Source organism: Micropterus dolomieu, linkage group LG07, assembly GCF_021292245.1.
Source record: "Micropterus dolomieu isolate WLL.071019.BEF.003 ecotype Adirondacks linkage group LG07, ASM2129224v1, whole genome shotgun sequence".
Taxonomy (NCBI): domain Eukaryota; kingdom Metazoa; phylum Chordata; class Actinopteri; order Centrarchiformes; family Centrarchidae; genus Micropterus; species Micropterus dolomieu.
The window spans coordinates 2,769,247-2,783,323 of NC_060156.1; the positions used below are offsets into that span (position 1 = coordinate 2,769,247).

A 14,077-nucleotide genomic window follows, 5' to 3' on the forward strand; every position below is an offset into this window, starting at 1 on the left:
GACTGCTGTGGCGGTGGTCCACGGAGTCTCCATCCAGCAAAGCTTGCATCAACAGTCTGTCAGGAGCCACCCTCAGGTCTGTATCTCAGCTCTGCATAAAGAGCTGACCCGAACTGCTGTTAGTGTGGCAATTACACACCCGATTTCCTCACAGGCCTCATTTTTAGCCACACTGCCAGGCAAGCTTTCCAAGCAACCACCAACCAAGCTGGTGAGCTGGATAAAGCAAAAAAAAAAAAACAAATGATAAGATACTTCCAGCTGCGTGACTATTTTGGTCCAGTCATGATTGAGGGGGGAGGATCCGAGGTATGAACCGAACCGTGGCTCACAAGTCGAGGTCTGAACCGAAACGTTGATTTGGTGTATCGTTACAACCCTAGTGTGAATGTGGCCGAAGCACATACTCTGCATGTGTGTAGCTCAGCCCCGCCCTCGCTCATACAGACACAGAGACCTGCAGCTCTTTCTACATCCCTGACACAGACAGAGAGCAGAGGACAAGGACGGAGACATCGATGTAACCTGGTCGCTCTGTTTTTATAGAGTCCCGACCTCACTCCCTGCTCGCTCACAGCAGAATAATAAGGAAAGACATGAAGAGGGTAGGGTCTCTGTAGATACACCGCCAAACACTTGATTGAGAGGGATAAGTTTTTGTACAAGTCAATACATTGGTTTTTAGGAAAATCCTGTTCATTAAGCCTTTAATGATTCTGTGTTTAAATTATTATTTAAATTATTATGTTTGTCTGACCAGAGAAAGGGGTAGATCTCACCAACAATATGACGATATTGACAATAAAATGATGTGTTTTTCCCCCCCCCCATACTTCTTCTAATTGGGATTAGAGAAAATGTACAACTGAAAGCACTGAAGAGGGGGGAAAGAACTCAAGAAGCTTTTCACAACACAGAAGTATTTTTGTTTTCAGAGGACTGTTATTTCAATGCACGCAAAGGAAAACTGTATATAGGTCTGACATTGTCAAACAGTTCTTCGCTTTTTTGTCTCTGTGAACAAACCACAAGAAAGTGATAGAAGTGAGACAGCCAAGTATATGTCAAAGGGATAAAGACGGTTTATGTTGTAGTCACTTAGAGCACAAACTGCAATAGAATAACAGTGAATTCATGACTGTGTTTGCACAGGGAGGCGGCATTGTACTGAGCCTAAATAAATCTAATTAGTCTTAATGTGAATGATCTTTATGGAGGAAGCTTCCAGGCTGATAGTGTAGAAGAAAATAAATAATGTACTTGAGGAGGATGAGTTTTACTCCAGACTGCAGCCTTGGCAAAACATCTAGAACACATAAATAGCCATTCAGGCCTGCGAGGATGAGATATGGAGTTTACTCAGAGAATGAACAGAGGAATCGGCCACCCAACTGAAGTGCTAAACAATACCAATAAAACACACATAACTCCTGCCAATTCATTACCAGAAAGAGGATAATGTAGTCATGTTGTCTCAAGCGGATAAAAAAAATTCCGGCTGCAAAGCACTGAGGCCTGGCCCATGAAATTAATGGTACTCATGAAGAAATAAAAGGGCCATAAAAAGCGGTCTGTTTTCGCCCACAACGTGATGGCTTCTTGAATTAACTGGGGACGCCTTGGACAGGCGTATGCCAGTGATGTCTTTGGAAGTGGTGGATCAAGAAGACATGCGTTATAAAGCCTCAGCCAAATTGGAACACCAATGCCGACAGCGTTAGTCTGTCTCCCTGTCTGATTTGCTCAGAGCCATCAGCTCTAAATGCTTTCTGTCAGCTCCACAGATGCTGAACACAATCTGTGATGCTATGACAAAATGCAGATATCCGAGGCCTTCATCTGCACTGTGCGTTTTATTGGTAATCTGACATGTGACTAAACAAGAGATGCAGGTCGGCACACGGAGGGGCCTGCTGTGCCAAATTTCCATATGGTTGGGATACCCACGCCGTAAGAGAAATGTCACAGAAATAATGCGTAAAATACATCATGCGCCTGTCACCAGCAAATCTTCATCTAGCCAGTTCACTGTGTGGCATCCCGATAACAAAGTGCAGAAAATGTAGACATATTTTGAGACCAGGGCCCAGATGTATTAACAACGTACACAAAAACCCTGAACATGCAATTTCCCACACATACACTAGTATTGATACAAAGAAGAATGTGCGGTCAGAATGAACATGAAATATAACCTTCTCAGCCTTCTAGTAAAGCATAGTTTGTTTAGGTGGTTTGCCAATTTGACTGACAGTCTACATAGTGTTCAGTAAAATGTCAATTGAAGGTGAATTTGATGTCTGTTGATTTCAGCAGTGAAACAAAACTCAAAAGCTTGGCAACTCTTTTGTCAAACTTCTGAAAGCTGAACATAGGCAGCAGTCTTCAGCAGCCAATCAGATTAAAGTAAAGGCACAACTACGTTAAGCTGTACAGTTGTAATACAGACTACAAATAGAGAAACTTTTTCTTACTTTTACTTGAATATTTTTGGGAATGAATAGATTTTTGAATAGAGTTTTATATTACCTGCAGTGCAGAACTTTTGTCTCCCCCTTCTGACAGCTCACTGCTGACGTATAGGCTCTGCCATACAGAGCTGCTGCTGCCCCCCCCTTCAGCTCTGATAAACCAACCATTACTGGTTGGCGAAAAACACATCACTTTTGCCAGCGTGGGAATGTCGCCACAGACACCAGATTTACAAAACTCCGGTATAACACAGTAGAGTACAGAGAGATTTACCTGGCGGCACAGCCAGCATAGTCTGAACTCCTTTGGCAAGGGCTTGACGGTTCATTTATATTTAAATCTGACATCCTCTATGCAAAAGCCACAGAAGTCAAGTGAATGGGAGATTGGTATACTTTCCATATGTACTGTATTAATGATGCAGTGTATGCTTTAGGCTTCTGATGGAGTAGCCTGTCCTGTGTACAGCCAACCTCCATATGTATGCTGATAAGCAGCTAAAGCCACAGAAATAAAGTTATATTTACTTCTTAATGGACGTCCCATAGTTGTCTTTCAGATGCTTTGTGCAATCCAAGTGTTTACATTGAATGTTTGTGAAGTGAAAGTGTGGATAGCTTAGTCTGCACTACAGTAGGGGCAAGTCCTGAGTCAAATAAGCTGCCACAGGGTCTTGATCATGCACAGGGCTGTAGGAATACAAATGTACTCAAACAATGTAAGCGAACAATACACATCACCCTGTGGTTAGTTTAGCAATGTTGACTTCCACAGCAAATTAAAAGTCATCTCCTGTGAACATGTCAGGGAGCTCGCTGCCAAGATAAGGACGAAGGTATAAGGAACGATGCAAAAGATCAAAACTGCTAACTGACTGAGTGACTGACTGACTACGAAATGTTGATAGCTATGAGCACTAATTGTGAGAAGCCATGTTTCTCATCCCATCAGCTTATCTCTTACAAAGGCAGAGGCACATTCATCAGGAAATTACATTGTGGAGAGACTTTCATTAATCAAAATGTAAGACTAAACTATGACAAGCAAACCTCATTGACATTCAGCTGTGACCCAACCTTCAATGACACAAAAACACGCACAAGTTACTACATTTAAACACTTCACTGTGTAAATACGGACAACCACTCTAAAAGACTAAAGCAAATAAATTGCTAAACATCTGCAAATGTATGACTAATTACAATTTTGGAGGCATTTTAGATTTACAAATGCCATACACTGGATTCAGACAAGCAGGGCAAGAATGTATAAGAGAGAGAGAGAGAGGCAGAAACGGGACACAGCATGCAGCGCCGCACACAGAGACGAAGATGTACACCACATTAAATCAAATCAGCGGTTCTGATTTGCCTCAAATCAGAGGGAGTCTGAAATCACTGTTTGAAAGCAGTAATGTAATGAGACTGGTGGGAGCTTTGTTCTCATCAGCTCGCCCGCTCATTTTCTCCCATCACCGGCTTCCCTTGTCTCAGTTGTCATTTACTTACAAGATCAATCTGACCCATCCCTAAGACCAAATGTCAACGGGCAAGAGATGGTTATTAATACAAAAGCACACTTTCTTCATATGTCTAAGCACCCAATGTTTAAAGAGATGTTAGATTCTGACACTAATTTTAAGAGTAAGAGTTAACTCTACAAAACTCACCTTTTGCTGCAAATGACTTTCAAGTGACATGATTGAAATATCCAAATGGCAGTTTGAAATATTCAACCAAAATATATACTACTGTAAGAGCTGAAAAGTTTAGGGCTTAAATGATGAGTCGATTAATTGACATAATGCGCAACGATAATCAAGAAATCCCACAAGTCATCTTTCAAGCAAAAGGTACACATAAAAGTACACAGAATGTACTACTTTTCTCTGTTATATATTATTTGAAAGTGAAAACTGACATCACCTTGGGCTCTAGGACTAGATCTTGTGGTGCATATTTATCATTATTCTATAAACCAAGTAATAATCATTAGTATCGTTCGACAATGTTGTAGTGCGAAATTACAGACCAATGAGTTGCCCAACAGGAATTTAATTTTAATCTTAACCATTTAGTTGTTTGGTATTTCTCCAGTTGAAACAGGATCATTCCTATTATCAGGATGGCTATATGAGTATGGTATACTTGGTTTTGGTTTTTAATTAGGATCCCTTAATGCTGGCTTTTGACACTATGAAAACTATATGCCAGTACCATCATATATGAGCTGATATTGGCTAATAATATCAGCCAGCTGATTTACTGGACAGGCTACTAACATAATTAGCTTATATGGCTAACATGAACAGAATATTAGGGTTGGGCGATATGACGATGTATACTGTGCAACGGTGGAAATGTGTCCACTGGTAGAGAGTTGGCAACAGCGTTTCGATCGCGGGAGCTGTCCCTTAGGCTACGTGGAGGCCATAATGCTCAATTCCCCTCAATTCTTTTGGTTTCACAGGTCACATTACAGTTTAAATGTGGCCCATACCAGTGTGAACTGTCCGCGGCCTGAAAGTGACCCGCATGCGCAGAAGAATAACACGACGTCACACGCAGCACGCTGTTGCAGGCTACGGAAGTAAACAAGGAGCAACATAGCTCCGGTTAGCTCGCGGGACAATCCCGTTTTTCATTGTCCTCTCATGAGTCACATTTCTCCCAAATTATGACATGAGGTGGTGGTGGCGCAACGGATAAGACGCATGCCTTTGGTGTGAGAGACCCGAGTTCAATCCCCCACTGTGAGCCATCCACCATTGTGTCCCTGAGCGAGACACTTAACCCCTCGTTGCTCCAGAGGCGTGTGACCTCTGACATGTATAGCAATTGTAAGTCGCTTTGGATAAAAGCGTCAGCTAAATGAATAAATGTAATGTGTTCGCTTATGTGGAGTTTTTTCGCTTGGCCTGTTTACACTGTCATAAAAAGATCAGATCTGAGTCACATATGAGCAAAAAAATCATTGGCCTGCAGAGTGAACGTAGCCTTAGTGTCTGCTTTTTATTTGGGGCAAGCTATGTATCAAAACCTTGTATATAAGATTATTCTCTGCATGGGATATTGGAATCATATCAGCATTATATATATCGGCCATCACCCTGCTGTCTTGTTTTAGTATGTAACTTCCAATTAAATACATGCATGTTAAATAATCATCATCATTAAAAAGTCATTGTGTGTAATTTACAGATTTGTTAACGGCTATGGGAACTAATGAGTCCCCCCACATTACACACAGAAGAGATTCTCAATCAAGCACATGTGAAGGCTCGGACCCTGATCAAAGGCAGAACAGATCTGCACTGACTGACCTATTGTTTCCTGTGGCACAGCTCTCCTGCCTACCTCAGTGTCAGCACTAACTCTTGACAATTCAGTTTATCCCCCAGCCAGCCATTTCAACTTTGACCATATTTGCAGCTGACCTTTTAAAGCACTACCGATGAGACTGAAGCTTTATATTGCATATGTAGGTACTGTGAAGAAATCAATATACTCATCCTGTGTGTTTTATAAGCTTCATCAGATCATAACACTAAAAACATATCGTAACGACTGCACTACTGAGGCAGTAAATGCTGATGCTTTGTGGATACAATAAGGCACAACTATGGGAAGTGTTCTACAGAAAAGCCATTTCCATTCTTTTCTGTAATGTGGCATCCAAGGAGCAAGGCCAATAAGATGGTTCATTAATCACACTGAAAGTTTTCATTAGGACCAGCACCTTGTTTCATTCACCTATTTGGCAGATTTATTTGCCCTTGACTCATTTGGCATTTTAAGGGAGCAGTTCCAACTGTGGTAAACTTGTCTGTCCAGACAAGAAAATGTCCATGATACAGACTTGTTTATTTGGTTTTAGTTATGTTTTCTCTAGTCCCATTTTCTGTAAGTGGACATGATTCCATTACCTCAACAACCCTCGTTTTGAGTCAACAGGCAGTGATGTGATTCCAGATCAACACCACTGTGATTATAATCCATATAATCTTCCTTGTAAAGAAAATACATCATCATTTATTTAGTACCAGTTTGTTAAGAACTACAAAAGCAATATCAGAAACTTTGGTAGAGCTGTCAGTGTTCTCCATAGGCTGACTTTGACCAATCAAAGAATTTGATTGGTAGATTCTGAACTGGAAAGCCAAGTCGGTGACAGACCCAGCTAAAAAACTACACTAACTAAAGACTGAACTATACAGAGTTTAAATTAACATCATACTTCATTTGGACCATTAAATGTCAGAAAATAGTGAGAAGAAATCACTATTTTATTCACGGTCATGATCTCCTAAAGTCCTTCGTGACATTTTCAAATGGCTTGTTTTGTCCAACACATGGCCCAAAACCCAAAGATATTCAGTTTACTATTATAGAAAAGCTGAAAATCCTTGCAAGTTTTTTTTCAATTATCAAAAGAGTAAAAATCAAACAGATTCCGAATCAGCCCCAATACTGACCTTGTTTAGCAGACCAGGTATCGTCATGACCAATCGGTCATATTAGGCTGCCAACCTCTTTTTTGGTGCCAGCGTTATCTTATAGAAAAAGGATTACAATGAGTTCATGTCCAAGTATCAGAATTGCAATAGAGACAGAAAAATATGGATCCGTGCATCCTCACTAACACATTTCATTTCAGTTCTAGTGTGGTTTGACTCTTTGTCAATGACCCACGTATCGAAGAAGAATTCAAACTAGAAGTGAGGTTAGTAAACAAAAGTATTTAGATTCAATTACGCAGCTAGAACCTTACATTGTATTGCACATTTTATTGAAATAGAATAAAAACAACTGTCCAGTAATGTTTCAATCATCATACCATTACACCACCTCTTTGGTAAGCTATGAGGCTCAATTAAAATGCTTTAGAAAATTGTACAAAAGTGGTATTTTCTGTTCAAACGTCAAAGCACTGAATGTAAAATGTACCTATTTAAGTGCCTGGGACTTAGCTCTATCAATTTATTTTTTTCTCTTTGTACGTCTTAACACAATTCCAGAATGACACATCATATAGACAACAAAGACGAGCCATTAGCGCTGGAAAGGAGCCTCTATTTAAAAAAAACAATACCAGTCTCATCCACGAAAGACAAAAGAAGCAGGACACGAGTACGGAAACATGCAGTACCATGCATAGACCCGAAGGCTCCTTCAGTGTCTCATTTGCAAAAGCCCATGATTAATTGAGATGTATAATAAATGCTGAGAGGATTAATTCAATCACAGAGATGGGAATACAGAAGGCTTTGACATTTGTGGGAGTCAACGCCTTAGCTCCGCAAGACAAAAATATCAATTATCTTGACTTAGACAGGTCACTGGAGTGGTTTTAGCCTATGAGAAGGATTTTGTTTTGACATAGGGATGACGATAAGAAAATTGAGCCAGCGATACGCAGTCGTGTAATCTCCCTGCTCAATTTTGATTACAGAGGTAGCAGCTGAAATGGTGATGGTGGATGAAAAGCTGTTTGATGTTTCCGAGCGAGTATGAGGCTGAAGTCACTTCAGCTTTCCAGCAATCTGACAACAAACAGCAAGATGAAGCTGCTGTAATAGAGTTTTTGGTGACAGTGAGGAACGGGGAGCATGGGCTGATGGTAATGATGCTATCAGTCACTGTGATCTTGCATTGATAGATGAAGTGCCTGCTGCACCTTTTGAAGGCAGGCGATGAGAGGTAAACATGAGTGCCGTCAACGTTACAGAAGCAAGAGGTTGATTCTCCTAACTAACCGCCGAATGTGCCGAGACCTGGTCATTTCTCACACGTCATCAATCAACATGGGAACGCCACTCCTGTAATCGCAGTCACTATATTATACAAGATCCACGTGTCCTACAGACAACAGGACCGCACACATACAGAGGCTGGGGTCAGTGTAACACATGATGACAAGCCGACTACACCCATAAGTCTATACATTCAGGACCGCTTTCTTGATGGGAACTTCCATGTCAACAAAAAAACCCAAAACACTTCATACCGTCGTGTTGCCCTCGCAAACCACACATCCTGCAAATTAATAACAGAGCAAGTCACATTTAAGCAACAGCCTTGTCTAAACACACCAGGTACATGTGGCCTATGGTGGATTTTAGTAAAATTAAGCAAATCATTGTTATTCTGCAACATTTCCACAAATGGCGAAAGGTTACACCATAAAATGTCTTGTTTTCATTAAGGATGCACCAAAAGCTCGGCCACCAAAATTAATCAGCATGAAAAAGCAAAAACAGCACTTCACGTTCGGCCTAATAAGTCAAAAGACTGAATATATTTTTACAAAAACAATTAAGTTGACATGTCGGCAGTGTGGAAACATTCTAAAGTGTCCGTGAAAGACGCAAAGATTGCCATTTGCAGACACATTAAGATCAGTTTACTGGTCATAGTAGGCACTAACCAGCCTGTGGAAACAGAAATCGCCGTTTGCAGACGCTGTTCTGCTGAATTGTCTCCTAGCACATCCGCTCCATCTGTGGCTGACTTCTTGGGAAAGGCAACAAACGATCTGACCCGCTTTGATTGTTTCTGTTACTGGTTTGTGAGAAGAAGTTTAAACTACACCTAATACGTGTGCACCTAAATTTGGAGTGCACACGTATTAAAGCCTTTATGGTAAATCCAATGAAACGGCCCAGAGCGAGCTGACAGGCGGGTTAGCAACTTTATCCTCTCAGTTTCTCGGTTTACAAAGACAAGTGTTGCAGTATGAGTCTCCTACCTGAAGAGAGGCTGTGAAGTCTTCATGTTACGCGATATGAGAACCACATACAACATTATTAATAATTGGGTCGGACTTGATGAATTTAGCGCGAGGAAACATGTGACAATGTCCGGTTTTCAAAATAAGGTGTCTACACAGTATGGCAATAAGATTAATTGGATTATATTCACAGAAAGTCTAAAAAAATATTACATGTGTCCATTAAAAGTAAGTGGACTCATTTAATTTACAGGACCCTATCGAGCCTCGGACCCCCTCCACCATAGTCTCTCCAAATCCTGTGGGAAACACTGGGGAAAAAGCTAATTTTGACTATTTAATTTATGCAGTGGTAAAAAAAAAAAAAAAGCAAAATAAAAGGAACAAATTTTGGAATGGAAAAACCTTGTTCGGTATCCGGGAAAGATTTTCATTATATTCGGTTTTGGCCAAGAAATTTCGGTGCGTCCCTAGTTTTCATAGTTTTGAAGATAATCAGTTAACTCCCTCCCCAGCAAATCCTCTAATTTGACACTATTTTTACTTGGAAAATGACTGAAACGATGAATCGATTCTCAAAATAGATGCAAATTATTTTTCAGATCGACTAGTCCTGCTCTAAATATGAGGCTTATTAAGCTTCAGGAAAAACAAGCGGAGGCGCTTCATCACACAGCCACAGGCCACATGTTTATAGAGTGAGGCTACAGTTTAAACCATCACCTAGGGCCTGCACTGATAACAATGCGTGTCAGGATGCGTCTGCTTCGGCTCAGCAGGTGACTGATTGTGCTCATCACCTGTACTAATTGATTTCCTGGCAGCAATTCTGCTAAAGGTAGGCTAAATTTAAGCCACTGTGTAGTACTGCTACATTTAACCCTCTGGACCTGGTGCATGTTATTCACACCAAAATCCACAGCCCATCCTCTCGGGGGCCATCATTTGGTCAAATCTGAACACACAGATGTCGGACACAATTAGTGGAATCACAACTTACTCTAATTCTTTGCAGCAGGCTACTCACTCTGAAGTCCACTGAGGATAAACTCCACAAATCTGCTAAGAAATCCATTCAGAATCAAAAGTAATCCTGTTGACTGTTGCTATCCCCAACTGCCTCACCATTTCATCATGCCTTTGCATTTCCTGCATTACATTCTTTGCTGGCTAGCTTGCGAAATTGTTAGTCTCTGCGGCTTCTAGACGGCCACAGTAACTTAATGTACTTTTTTCCCTTCTGGCGTCCACGTTGCCGTTGCCTTGCAGCGGCGTTCTCACAACTTACCACTTGAACACCAAGAATATCGTGTACACAGTTTCCCATGTCATTAACATTAACATCACCACCGTCATGTTCCAATTCAAAGTGATGTGTCCCTGTGAAACCTATTTATTTTACTCTCAAACAACAGTGAATTCCATGCATTTTGCAGGAGATTTTTCCTGCTTGAGCGTTCTTTGCTTTACAACATTAGCAGCAATTCCATGTCTTAGGATATGGGGCACTTGTCAGGAGGTGCAGTAAATGCACCTGGATTGATGGCATTTGGGCACAAATGACAGCAGAATTGTTTAAAAAAGTCAATATGACACTGCTGATATTTCAATGACACTCTTTAATGCTTTGTGGTGGGGTGCCGAGCAGGACTGTTTTAGCTGAATAAGACTTTCAATTTAATTTCCATGACCTTTATTTAACTCTACTTGAAATCAGATCTCCGTGACCACCTTGTTCCAGTCCTGGCAGACTACTGGGAACATAAAAAACTGCTGTCCTGAATTGCAATTTGTAGACTCCTCAAGGCTAATTCATGCTGATTTCCACAGCATACCATATGAGCCACTTGGCGAGCAGCTATTCAATTACTGCCAGTGGCTGAAAAACATCCAAGGCTTGTTCAACGAGTGTTACGCCATCAACCTGTTAAAAGGCAGGCTGCAGATTGAAAATGTACATTTGCAAAACAATGGTTATTGCTGACTTCAACAAATCTGCAAAAACCTGTATTTCACAAGCATAGAAAATGGTGACTTCTCAGCCATGAAATGAGAACTGTGAGACAGAAACTGGAGGTAGTACTACACAGGCAGATGCTCATCCACCCTCAAAGTAATGGGTGTATCCATAAGTTATTAATATCTCACAGCACACAATGGCAGACAATTTACAAAGCTATGGTGGTGCTGAACCCCCGCTGAAAACAATTATGCAGGCAGGATATCTGAGTGAAGTGAAGATGGAAGGTAAATGCCATTTAATAGATCCTTGTTCATTTTGAAGGTTGAGTGGCACTGGTCTCAATGATTCTCATGTCTGGGAAAATAACAAAAGCGAGGACCTCAACACACACATGCACACTCTATGTATCTAAACACACTGACATCAAATATGAGCCACCTCTGACATAGTGACAAATACTCAAAAGACAGTTTAGATTTGGTCACTGCTTTAGAATAAATGTGTCTGAAATGTGTCTGTGCTTTCTCGTTTATATTTCGACAGACTACAGACAGTGTAAGATATTTCTAATATCCCAAAATGTTTTCATTACACCCCATTATGTCCCTCCATCACTAACTAAAATAATAAAAGAAAAGAAAAGAAAAGATCTAACGTCACCGCGAATGAAAATGACAGCGCCAGATTTTCTGCCACGAAAAGCGACCTGTGAAATGACAGGAACGGGGTCAAAATGAGGGGATGTCGCGCAGTTATTCGCCGTTTTTTTTGTTTTGTTTTTTAACTTAAAAGTCACAACAACTAGTGAAAGGTAACGTATTGTCGAGCAAAAAAACAGCGACGCAAACTCGACACGTTAGCCCAGAGTCCACCTTGCACGGACTTGCGCAACAAAGTTTCCCGTTAGGTCGGGAGTGTGTTTAACACGGAAACCCTAATGTAGCATATTTCGTACAGAAACAGAGGAAGAAAAGACACGAAGAGCGGTCCACAAAAACTAATGTCAACTTCGACTTTTCAGGGCAAACAACATATCGCACAGCACTACACAAAAGATTGTTGCCAGCAGCGGAGAAACTCGACCGCTAACTCCGAACAGTCACAGCAGTGAGGGAATGTCCGTGCAGGCAGACAGGAAGAAAAGCAGACCGCCTTTTACTCACGCTGGAACGAGAAGAAGTCCGAACAGTCCCGTAGGGGGGAAAAAAGAGCCCACGTACGCGGTCCACGGCGCTCCGCAGACAGGTCCACATCCAGCAGCAGCAGCAGCAGCGGCGGCGGCAGGCTCCTTCGCTCTCCTCCTCCTCCTCCTCCTCCTCCTCGGCTCCACAGCTGCGGGAGAAGTTTGCTGACGTCAACAAGCACTCCGTCTCAAACGGCGGAGCTCTTTGGTCGCAACTTGAATAATACATGGAAAAGGAGGGGGAAGACGCGACCGGAAAGAATCGGGGAGGCAGGCACCACATCAGGCTACCCTTTCACGACAATGGCCATATTCACAAAAAAAAAAAAAAGAAAGAAAAAGAAGTGGTCCTCAGCTGTGAAAACGTGAATAAAGTCCACACAATGCCTGAGTTTCCGTTAACTTTTAATAAATGCAGAGAAGTGTTCTTGCCTTAAGCTAAAGAAAGTTGCGTCTTGTTGCCTTGTGAAACTCTTGTTCGGGATTTCTGCATCAGCGTTTGGTTTTCAAAATGTCAAAAAAAGCGTCGCCTCAAATACACCAAAAGCACTGGCACAAACAGCAGCAAATGCTTAAATATATCATCCAATCTAAAGTGTATTTGTTAAACTTTAAAGTTTATGACAGCTACATTTAATCTAATTTATAAAAAGTTAGTTTTCTGCTATTAGCCTATAAGTAGCTCTTAAAAAAAGATTACCATAGCAACTTAGTGGGTAAATCCTGCAGACCAATAACATTAGTGGATTGTTATCTGGCTAACCAAAGTTATGTTTCTAATCATAAATCATGCACATTTAGGCAAATAGACTGATTATCTTGATTCTCCAAGTTGTATTAATAAAGAAATCAATAGATGGATAAATAAAAAACATATAAAGTGTATGTGTGTTAGTGGGATTTCCCAAATTCTGGCTACAGAAAGTTTTTAGGAAGCCCAGAGTAAAGTAAGGCCTATAATTTTAAAAACTTCTAAAATCCCTGTAAATCGGTTATGACTTAATGTTGCATTACATTTAATAATTATGTTAAAAGCAGTTTGCAATATTTAAGTTATTTTTCTCCATTAGTAATGTAAATTGGGACCTGTTCCAATCATGTGTATTGGTGGGGAGCCCCTGCATCTGATACAAGTATCAAAAATTTTTACTAATTTAGCATTGGTGTGATCCATTTGGTGATATTGAAAAATTTTGCATTGAATTAAACCATTGCACACTAATAGTAACACTAGTAGTTTTTAACTAATTTGCTTTTTTGGTGCAAAGTTCTTATTTCCTCACACAACTTGAATTAGTACCCAAAAGATTTAAATAAGTTCTGTTTAATAGAAGTAACATGTCTGTTACAGGACAAGCTCCAGAAGATTTGCTAAGGCAAGTTCAGGGGGAAGATTGGGAAAGTGAATGAACTGCTTTGTCTAATCTGATGTTAAATTTCTGATGAAAATAAGATAAGATGAAATATTCCTTAACAGCAAAACTCATATTTAACCCTTTTCATCCCCCACACACAGTAGGATCAGTTAGTGAAGGTAAATAATAAGTTGCCACCACAAATCAGCTGCAGTGGCTGCAATGTTTTCCTGTGGGGCAATTAGGCTTGTCAAAATTACATCCACAAAAAGTGCTTCTTTTCGCCACTGACAGGCTCAGACTGTTAAACCAGGTCTCTGGTAACATCATGGAAAGGATCCCTATGAGTGTCTCCTGGTGACACCTTTGTTTCAG

General features: G+C 40.8%; 1 protein-coding gene across 4 annotated transcripts in view; it reads right to left on the minus strand.

The window, feature by feature from the left end:
* The window catches only part of gulp1a (GULP PTB domain containing engulfment adaptor 1a), an 80,587-nt gene extending 68,049 nt beyond the window's left edge, over positions 1-12,538 (minus strand). For 2 of the 4 annotated variants that reach the window (XM_046054610.1, XM_046054607.1), the window contains exon 1: positions 12,328-12,538. The gene's annotated coding sequence lies outside the window, so the exon portion shown is untranslated. The remainder of the gene's footprint in view (positions 1-12,327) is intronic. The other 2 variants (XM_046054613.1, XM_046054609.1) reach the window with 2 other exon arrangements.
* Positions 12,539-14,077: the final 1,539 nt, after the last annotated feature.